General features: G+C 36.7%; 1 pseudogene; it reads left to right on the top strand.

Moving 5' to 3' along the window:
- The first annotated feature begins 1,224 nt into the window (after positions 1–1,224).
- LOC149208133 (cytochrome P450 782C1 pseudogene) lies at positions 1,225–2,215 on the top strand (annotated as a pseudogene).
- Positions 2,216–8,722: the final 6,507 nt, after the last annotated feature.

The following is an 8,722-nucleotide window of genomic DNA, read 5'->3' on the forward strand; positions in this document are numbered from 1 at the left end:
GCAAGCCTTTCTTTCATATATATGGTTAGGACACAGGAAACCCGTTGGAAATTTTTATCAGCATTTAAAATGGTGAAAATAGTGATTCTCAGAATCGCCAGGTGGTGGGGCGATTCTCAGAATCGCCCCACCACCCGGCGATTCTGAGAATCACTATTATCACCGAAAATAAACTTTGCAAGCCTTTCTTTCATATATATGGTTAGGACACAGGAAACCCGTTGGAAATTTTTAACTATTCTACTTACAAGCAGAATCAATAAGTTGATTTACTTTCAAGGATGATCACGACCTTTTATAAAAAACCTTGACAATTTTTAACTATTTAGCTTTCTACCGGCAGAATTTGGCCGAGGGACTACCGCTGCTATCAATGCATTATTACTGCCCCAATTTCTCCAATTTCTCCTTTGACTTGCGCGGCAGGGACTACCGCAGTCTCAGCACTTGTTTTATACATAAGATACAATACTAGGCATAACGATTACACATCAAAGAAAAAATCATACATCAACTTAGTCGGAAAAAGTTAAACTACATTGAATCAAAGTTATGCTTCACCTTACACAGACAGAGTTCAACTATCTTATTTGGTAGTGCATTCCATGAGTTTTTACAATAGGGATTCTGTTATCCGTCACTGCAGCTGAATTTGTCACATGAATTCCCTTGAAACCAGAACATGATGATAGGGAAGACTTAACTCCTTATGAAAATCTGAATGATATTCAAACAGAAATCTATATGATACATGCTACAAAAACATTCTTTCTTCATGGAGTGGGCTAGTGTCAAGAAATCATGCACGATATAAACGTCGAGTTCCATAGTTGCATATTACTACTTACCAAAACCTAGTTCTGAGAAAGACTTCACTGATGATGACATTCAATGGCGCGAACATAGAGGAACGGGGTATGTTGCTCAAGCTGGTTGACGTGGCCAATGGGGGCCATCTGTCTCCGTTGTTGGTTCCATTAATACTTTCAATATTTTGGCAACTTGACAACTCTCCTCATTTGGAGTGCGTCCACAACTCTGACTCCTTGAAAAGTGGTGGATAATACATGAATTTAAATGCATTCAATGATACATCTGCACCCTGGATTTCAAATACGTTGGTACTGGGGATTTCACATTGAAAATTTGAGCACGAAATTTCTTTGACAGGTTGTTCAACAGGGATGAGATTGCTCCCTGTTTCATTTTCTTATCTGGAATGCTATGTGGAAGCAAATAGCTAACATCGAGGAAATGGAATCATTCATGGAGGATGTGAAAGATGTTATGGTTAACATCGACACCTTAATTGTTAGCGACCTTGTTCCTCTTTTGGACTGGTTGGATTTGCAGGGCTACGATCGAAGAGTCAAAAGAGTAAGCAAAAATCTGGAGAGAGTGTACAGGCTCATTATAGACAACCATAGGCATGACCTGGAAAAATAATCATAGGGGAGTATGAGGGAGGAGACCAAGGATTTTGTGCATATTTTCTTGTCCCTCCAAGGCCAAGAATAGCTCTCAGAAAAATACCTTATGGGATTAATGATGATATGTTTCTTCAATTTGTTTCAAACTTTACAATTTACAGCTCAATTTGAATCTATGTTTGTGTGCGTTAGGATGTGCCATTGTTCGATGTAGATATTACGACGACTAGAATTGAATGGGAAATGGTAGAGCTGATACAAAACCAGAAGGTTTTGAAAAAACTACAAGGACAAATAGACAAAGTCGTGGGCGATGGTCAGCTGGTGGATGAATATGACATGTGGTAGATTCCATAACTAGATTACGTCGTGATGGAAGCTCTTCATCACCATCCGTTGGTTCTGTTGACGGATCCCCATTTAAATGGAAAGGTCGTGGATGTTGTAGGGTACAGAATCCCCTCTAAAATCGTTATGTTTGTCAACATATGGGGTTTTGCACATGACCCAAATTGTGGGACGAGCCTTTCGAATTTAGGCCAGAAAGATTTGAAGACCGATCAAAAACCAATATAAATATCAGTGGGAATGACTTCAGATTCCTTCCCTTCTCCTCTGGGAGGAAGAAGCACCCAGCGGCGAACATGGAGTACGCTAAGATGCAACACATTATAGCCCTTCTTGTGCACGCATTCGAGAGTAAATCTATGGTTGAATGTATGTGTCTACTTTTAGTTGGAGAACGAGGTAGAATTCCAATGCAATTGCTTGATATCAGCAGATAGGCCCGACACAAAATGTTTGTAGTCTCTCCACAATTCTTCCACACAGATCTTAACAGTGAATTGAAGAAGCCTCTCTATGCACATAAATATTTAACGTTGGGTCTCATAGTCCCACACAATTCAAACTTGGGCAAGACTGACACTGCTTCCACCCACTAGCCGCACTACTCAGGGTCAAACGAGCCTCCAATGTCTTGTCCTAACCATATATATGAAAGAAAGGCTTGCAAAGTTTATTTTCAGTTATAATAGTGATTCTCAGAATCGCCGGGTGGTGGGGCGATTCTCAGAATCTCCGGGTCACGGGTGGTGGCTGGGCGATTCTGAGAATCGCCCCACCACCCAGCGATTCTGAGAATCGCCCCAAACAATTATATTAAAAATTGTTATCTTTGGCACGGTCCTATTGTTGATAAAATGAAGCCAAACCTGAAATACCATCACATCTTGATATTCTGACTTGCCTTCAAACAATATATTTTCCACCTGCAACGAATGCGCCTCGCCTGAGGGAAAAATAATTTAAGAGATAAAAATACAAGAACTGTCTACTAACAATAGACTAATTTCAAGTATGATATCTAACACACTATAAAAAGGTACCAAGGGTATTGCCAACCAGAACTATGTCCAATTTAAAAAATCTATTGAAAACAGAGGCATATGAAATAAAATTCTTCAGAAAAAAGTACTAGCCAACACAATAGTTATTACAGCATTGGGAACCGCAGAGGATAATTAGATCTGTAACTGATGAGATGGCGATGTCTTGAATATGAAACTCTAAAAAAACAATTAGTTAGAGCTACCACAATGGTTCTTTATTGGAACCAAACTCACTTGACATTACTCTAAGACCAATCAGCAAATGCATCCATTATCCATGTGATAAGCTGTTTAGGATGAATGAACATTGAAATTGCATGCATCATCCGTTGCAGCCACTACCTTAACCATTCTCAACAAACAATGTACTTAAATACAATAAATAAACATTCTAAATAAGCATACTAAAAGGTACATTTTTGCAATATCCATTGACATATCTATTGTAAAAACATGAAGGTAAACCCGGCACCGTAAATAACATACTTCAACATGAAATTCTACAATTACTTGAGTTCCAGCTAGAGTGGTGCTAAGATTTCTATCCTCCAAAGAAGAGCTAATGTGTGACACATGACAACATTCAGAGACACAGTAATCTTGTGGGAAAACAAATTTTCTAAAGGTCATGAAGCTCATATATGACTCCAAACTTCACAGTTAACAGTGGAGTCTGGACTCAACAATTAAAAACACAGTAAAATTCAGAAACACACTAATCTTGTGGGAAAACAAATTTTATAAAGGTCTTGAGCTCATATATGACTCCAAACTTCACAGTTAACAGTGAACTCAACAGTTAAAAACACAATTTGTTGGAGAGACTAAAAACCATGGGACATATTTGCCAGACAAACCCTTGGAACATAACAGAACCATTGAACATAACTAATTGCTTACACCATTCTAGACGTATCCAGACAAATATACCACACCAACATAGATGTTCGATTGTAAGCTCCTGACTCTAATTTTAAGGGAACTTGTCAAGGGTCACATGGACGAGAATGGCCCTAAGACTCCAAAAATGTTGTCTTAAACCTCGGGATAAAAATTAAAAATATAAGATCGGGAGGATATTAACTTACATGCTTAAAACATCTTGCACTAACACTTCGTAGAAAGCCACTTAAAATTACCAAATTCAGCGAATTGGAGGGTTTTACTCTGAAATGGCGTTCTGTAGTGAGGGCGTTCTGTAGTGAGGGTTTTTTCTGGGTCTTTTTGTTGAAATCTGTCTGCATGATTTCTGAATTACTGTTTATATTGTAATGTTTTATCATTTAAATTATAGTTTTGAATATACAGCATTACAGAAATAGATTCAACAATGTCAATTTAACTTTAAATTATCATAATTTCCCCTTTAACTGAATTCTCGCCATTTTCTAACGTGTTAAGCTAATTAGCTTCAATGCATCTGACTGCATTTCTCATTTAACAATGGAAGGAGTAAGGATCTAACAGGAAGGGCTTGAAACTGTTTTCCAGTTAAAAGGGTCAATACGAAGTTGTGATGTTCATAGCACCAAGACTTGACCAAAGGTAGGATGTTTATAGAACCTGAAAATCTTTGGGCTCTTGAATTTCAATGGCATTAATTTAATTTGTTTGTTTTTTGGTGATTTCCACTTAGAACAATGCGACAGAACCTGAAGAATTATTATAATGATATTCAATATATATTGTTTCAAGGTTTGTGTTGCACTCCTTGTGCACACATAAAGCACAAACTCACTGTCTTCTCAACATTTAGATTAACAGTAATCATCACTGTAATAATATTAGGAATCAAAGCCGACCCTCTTATCATCTTAAGAGGGACAATTATCATTACAGTAATATTTTTGTTTATTATATTGTGATTTTGCCATATGCTGGTGAAAGTTTACTTCAATTAGCCCAGGGTTAATTCTCAGCACACGTTGGTTGGGCTCTTCCTAAAAATCCCTGAAATGACATGCCCCAAGAATGATATTTCTGTTAATTCCAGCTTCGATCGGCCCAACAAACCCAATAAATAACTAACACCAAGGTGGAAGCCCTCGCCCCCCTAATAACATGATTCTGAATTGCACCCAGTATTTCTTAAAAAACCCAGGGCATCGGAGGCTCTACATATATTCATATAAACCACTGATCACCGAGAATCATGTTGAATATACTCAAATAATAGAGTCCATTGTTTATGATTGAAAGCAATGTTGATGTGCTGAGGTTTCAAATGCTTTACAATAATATTCATGAACAGACGCTTTACAAGCCAATTGACATATCTATAGACTATCTATAGAAGTAACTCAATCCAGGATATAGAGTATACGCCTACAGACAAGAATACATGTAAATAATAATAACAGTCTCAACATATAACATTATCGGCATTTAAAATGGTGATAATAGTGATTCTCAGAATCGTCGGGTGGTGGGGCAATTCTCAGAATCGCCCCAAACAATTATATTAAAAATTGTTATCTTTGGTACTAAATTTATCTTTATTTTTTTCTTTTAAAACAAATATATTAACAAATCAAAACAGAAAGCATCATAGTCTATATAGACTAACAACTACATTAAATAAGGTTTGTCAAAATCTTACCCGATGGTGTCCTCTTTGATGCAAAGATCTTGCTACCATTTTTAACTAGTGATCATAATGGGTAAGTCTTGGTTTTCACAATTTATCTTCACCAATTTCTAGTTTCATTTGTGAAGTTATTAATCACTACAGTATGGAAACACTCAATTAAGGTTGTTATACGTTCAATATTTGTAATATGTGATTTTTGCATTAATTTTTAAGTTAATCATTATTTTTTGAAAAAAAAGTGATTATTATTTTTTTTTTACATGAAATTCATAAAAAAAAACTATTATTTAACCATTTTTAGTTAAAATTTTCGTATAAAAATTGTGATTTTGACATATCAATTCTAGCAAAAAATTACCAAAACGTGTAGTTTTTTAGTTATATTTATGTTAAAAATGGTTATTTTTATGTCCATTGTTAAAAAATATTGTTTTTTAGAAACAATTATTTCATGTGGAGTGAAAAATTAATTAAGGATGTATAAATATGTAGAATATCGAAAATTCTAAATATCGACCTCCTAATTTAAAAATGCAAAACAATAAAAACCTCACTATAAAAAAAGTTAAAATTAAAATAAAAAACAAGAAAATGTGAAGAAAACGACCACTTCAAAAATGATCAAATTTACAAAATAATTATTTACATTTTATACATTAGAAAATTTAAAGCCAAAAAACAGGTCTTTTAAAAAAAGAGGGTGATGCAGAATACTCATTTTTTTAAATCAGCATGAAAATCACTACCATTCTAAAATGATTCTAAAACGTAATGTACATAAAAGAATTAAAGTGCCAAAAACTATGCTCTAAAAAAACCATGTTCATTCTGCATCACCCCTTTTCAAAATCAGGTCACTTTTTTGCTATCTCTACGAAACGGGTAACAGTATCAGTTCCCGTTTCAAAGTTTACATTGTTAAAATGGAATTGCAGAAAGAATGAACACGACGCTGATGGAAAATGCAAGAATAGGACATGTCAGGATAGGACATGAAACCAGGGCAAAGGCAGTGGAGATTGCATGTTACCTGGTCAATAGATCACCTTCATCAATGTTGGAGGATAAGAATCCACGCGAGGTATGGACTGGTAAGGAACCCTCTCTTTCACACCTGAGGGTATTTGAATGTGATGCATATGTACATGTTCCAAAGGAGAAAAGAACCAATTTGGATAGTAAATATGAAAGGTGCATCTTTATTGGGTATAATGATGGTTTAAAATGTTATAAGCTTTGGATAGGTGAAAGATGTTATTAAACATAAAGGCCTACCAAATGAACTTGAGAAGATAGAATTTGAGCTAAACGAGGAAGAATCAAACTCTACAGCAGAAGAGGAATCAAAATATGAAGAGCTACAAACTCCAGCTACGAGAAGATCAGTTCGAGAAAGAAGGCAGCCATAAAGGTATAGTCCATTTTCTTTCTATTCAAATTTCACTGTATCTATTACAAATGATGATCCTAGAATTCTCAGAGAGGCAATAGATTCAGAGGATGGAAAACTCTGAAAAGAGGCCATGGTTGATGAAATGGCATCTTTGGACAAAAATGAGGCTTGGGATCTGGTGGAGTTTCCATACGGAAGGAAACCCATTCGAAGCAAATGGGCGTTTAAGAAGAAGATGAATGCAAAAGGAAAGGTGGAGAAATACAAGGCTCAGTTGGTAGCAAAATGTTATTCCCAGGTGTAGGGAATTGATTTTGGTGATATTTTTTCTTCTGTTTCCAAGGTAGCTTCTATTAGATTACATTTATCTGTTTTTGTTGCTTTTGATTTTGAGGTAGAACAGATGGATGTGAAGACAACATTTCTTCACAGGGATTTGGAAGAAGAGATCTACATGAAACAACCTGAAGGCTTTGCGGTGAAGGGTAAGAAAGCACTGGTATGCATGTTAAAAAAGTCTCTATATTGGTTAAAACAATCACCAAGGATGTGGTATCATAAATTTGATAGATATATATGGGGACTTGGCTTCACCAGAAGTAAAGTAGATCATTGTGTTTATTTCAAATTAATTGGTGACCGTGCTATTTATTTGGTCTTGTATGTGGATGATATGTTGCTGATTGGACGTAACAAAGAAATTATCCAGGAATTGAAGACCCAATTGTACTCCAAATTCAACATGAAATATCTTGGTGTTGTAAAATATATTTTGGGCATGGAAATTAAATGAGATTGGGAAAAGAGGAAACTATGGTTGAACCAGAGGAAGTATGTCAAGAAAATACTATAGAGGTTTAATATGCAGGATAGTAAACCAGTGAAGGCTCCTATTCTTGTAGGTGTAAAGTTATCTGCTGAACAGTTTCCCAGGACACAAGAAGAGGAAAAGGACATGTCCCATGTTACATATGCAAGTGTAGTCAGTAGCTTGATGTATGCAATGGTTTGTACTAGACCAGACATTGCACATGCAGTGGGAGTATTGAGCAGGTTTATGTCAAAACTAGGGAAGGAGTATTGGACAACAATGAAGCTAGTTTTCAGGTATTTGTGTGGCACTAGTGATTATGGTCTATGCTACCAAGGAAGACTAGTATTGGACAGAGTTTTGAACATCCATGGCTTTGTTGATGCAGACTGGGCTGGAGATTTGGATCGGAGAAGATCTACAAGTGGGTATGTTTCTAACCTATTTGGAGGTGCAATCAGTTGGATGATTTAGAGACAGTCTGTAGTGTCACTTTCAACTACAGAGGCAGAATACATGGCAACCACTCATGCAAGCAAGGAAGCATTTTGGTTGCAGAGATTTTGTTCAAGTAAGAGGTTAGTACAACTAGATATAGGATAGAATTTGACAACCAAAGTGTACTTTTCTTGGAAAAGAACTCTGCTTATCATTCACAGACAAAGCACATTGATGTTCAGTATCACTTTGTAAGTAATATGGTTTAGGAAAGAAAGGTGTTTCTCGTCAAGGTGGACGCTTTGAAGAATATTTCAGATGCATTGACAAAGTCTGTGAGCACTAAGAAGTTCTCTTGATGTAGAGAAACAATGAGTGTTGTAGGGCTCGACCAATGCCTAAGCTCTCTTGTGGCCCCCTGTGGAAAGAAAACAACAAGTGGTATAATCTTGGGTGTGTCTTATATTCTTTCCATGACTAGTGCTAGTAGTGAAGCTGGGGGGTTAGAGGGGGGTGTTCAGTACCTCCTTTTTTGTGATGGGTGCAACTGGGGGTTCGCAGGAGGGGCGAAGGCCCCCCCTGTTGGGGGGTTTAAGGGCGGTGGTGGCCCCGCTCTGCAGGGTCTTGGGCAATGCCCCGGGGAAATTTTTTTTGGACCCTATATTAGGT

This window comes from Pinus tabuliformis, chromosome 1_2, assembly GCF_031772625.1.
Source record: "Pinus tabuliformis cultivar Carrire ecotype Pingquan chromosome 1_2, CPIR1, whole genome shotgun sequence".
In the NCBI taxonomy this organism is placed as follows: domain Eukaryota; kingdom Viridiplantae; phylum Streptophyta; class Pinopsida; order Pinales; family Pinaceae; genus Pinus; species Pinus tabuliformis.